The sequence below is a fragment of the Arachis duranensis genome, chromosome 2, assembly GCF_000817695.3.
Source record: "Arachis duranensis cultivar V14167 chromosome 2, aradu.V14167.gnm2.J7QH, whole genome shotgun sequence".
NCBI classification, from domain to species: Eukaryota; Viridiplantae; Streptophyta; class Magnoliopsida; order Fabales; family Fabaceae; genus Arachis; species Arachis duranensis.
In genome coordinates, this window is record NC_029773.3 from 4,840,805 (window position 1) to 4,843,523 (window position 2,719).

The window sequence follows — 2,719 nt, forward strand, 5'->3', positions numbered from 1 at the left end:
TTAAAAAAAAAAAAAAAAAGTAAAGCTTATTATTCTAATGATAAATAAAACCCATTTCAAACCTCATCTAATTAGAATCATTGAATGTGCTTCTGTTTTGATTTAGATGTAACACCTTGCCTACAACATTAGCCCATTGACCCCACTCATACCTACCGTGATTAACTCTCTAAATTTCATCTCTAATTTCTTATTTAGCTGCTCTAGCTAGATTGCTAATTAATCATAACCTTCTTGCCCACAGAACCATATTTGATTGATGATGATCAATAAGCTTTTTAAACACATTTAATTAATAAACTTGAAGAATAATGTTTAATTATTTTATGGGCACTCATTTTTAATTTATTTCATAATATTCTATCCCTTTTAATTTAATTCATCATTTTTAAAAGTTATGTAAAAAATAAAGTATTAATTTTTTTTTTCTAAAATTAAATCATGCATTAAGTTAAATATATTTTTAAAAAATTTAAATGTTTTTCTTGATTTACAACAACAGACAAAGCATAAGTTCACATGAAGGGGGCAAGATTTTTTTTTTTTTGGGGAATAAAAATTAAACAAAAGATTGATAACTCAAATCAAATGGACCTAGCCAACAACCATTTTATGCCTGGAGATCATGATGATGAGCTAGGAAATAAAAGGAGTGTGACACTTATGGGAACCGTTGGCCTAATAACAATAATCATAATAATCAATCCATAGGGCTGAGACAGTTGTTAATCCCAATTATGTCGGCGAATTCTTCAACCTAGCTTTTGGCTTCACCATGGTTAATGTTGGATGATGCACATGATTTAATTGTAATGGGACATGATCCAAAGATAAAATATGATAAGTTGTTATTTTTTAATTTATTTAATTTAAAAAAATAATTTTATGATATAATATTTAAATTTTTATAATATAAAAGTTTAAAATTTGATCTTTGTTGACTTAAAAAAAATGAGCATAAGACAAATAAAAAAAATTTATTCAAAAAAGTTGTACAAACTCAAAATTTTTTTTTACATAAATAAATATATTAGAAATGTAACTATTTATAAATGAAATATTTTTCTATCAGATTAAGTATTTTTGAGAAATAATTTCATCGTAAGTAAGAGATAGACACATTGTATTATTTGAATTAGAAGTAGTAAGATTTGGATCTTAATTAATTTACAAATAATAGAAGAAAATAAAGCGAGCAGCATGGATACATATTCTCAAGATATATGATAAGTTTTCTGTAACAGTTTAGATCACCCGCTAGTACGATGTCTGTTTTGGCATATAAGATTTCACGATTTTGTCTTTGATGATAGGGATGATAGCCGAAACTCCTCACACTCACTCGTCAAAATGCGTCATCTCTATCGTCAAAGCGGACAATATCGTGCTAGCGGGTGGTCTAGACTGTTACAGATGGTATCAGAGTCGGAACCCGAATCGATATGCCAGTGAGGGCGCTGCGCTCCCTTAGGGGGTGGATTGTAAGGTCCACATCGGTTGGAGAGGGGAACGAAGAATGTCTTATAAGGGTGTGGACTTCCTAGCATGACGCGTTTTGACGAGTGTCGCTAGCACGATATTGTCCGCTTTGGCACACAAGGCCTCACGGTTTTGCCTTTGACGATAGGGATGATAGCCGAAACCCCCCACACTCACTCGTCAAAACACATCATGCTAGGGAGAGGTATCCACACCCTTATAAGGCATGCTTCGTTTCCCTCCCCAACCGATGTGGGACTTTACAATCCACCCCTTTAAGGGAGTCCAGCGTCCTCGCTGGCACATCGATCTGAACTCTGGCTCTAATACCATCTGTAACAGCCCAGACCACCCGCTAGCACGATATTGTCCTCTTTGACACACAAAGCCTCACGGTTTTGCCTTTGACGATAGGGATGATAGCCGAAGCCCCCCACTCTCACTCGTCAAAACGCGTCATGCTAGGAAGAGGTATCCACATCCTTATAAAGCATGCTTCGTTTCTCTCTACAACCGATGTGAAACTTTACATTTCCAATTTTCAGAAAAAATATATCATTAGAAACAACTTTAATTTAACCAGTGATATTTTTGCAAGGAACAATTTAAATATTTATTTCTATAAATAATTCTGTTCATTCTGTATATTTTCTTACCTACCTCAATAATTCATCATTGTATTTTTTCTATTTATTTTATTTTATTATTTTGGGTAATTGGTAGTAATAGTGTAGTTAATCATCATTGTAAAATTCCATTATTAATTACTGCCCCACCACTGTCCCTCTAAAGGACAAACTTTCTTACACCATGATGGTATTGAAACAAGTTAGTTAAATTTTTCTGTCTATCTAGTGTACCCTCTCATTAATTAATTAATTAATTAATAAAGTTTTGCATAATTGTCTATGGGACATATAATACTTTTATCAACAAATTATATAAAGGCAACTGGATAATAATTAATACTAAAATGTTTGGTAGTAAAAAAAAATTAGTCAAAAAATAATTATAATTTGTCTTATTTAATATTTATTAATTATTATGACAATTAATGAATATTAAATAAAGCAAGTTTTGACTGTTTTTTTGTTTCTCTAATATTACCGTAATCAATAACAGTGGGCTTTAGTGAAAATATAATGACCTATAAATAAATTATTATGACATAATTATATGTAGTTAAATAGGTTTGTAGACCTTCTGGTAGTGCTTTGTCGTGTGAAAAAGTTGATGGGAA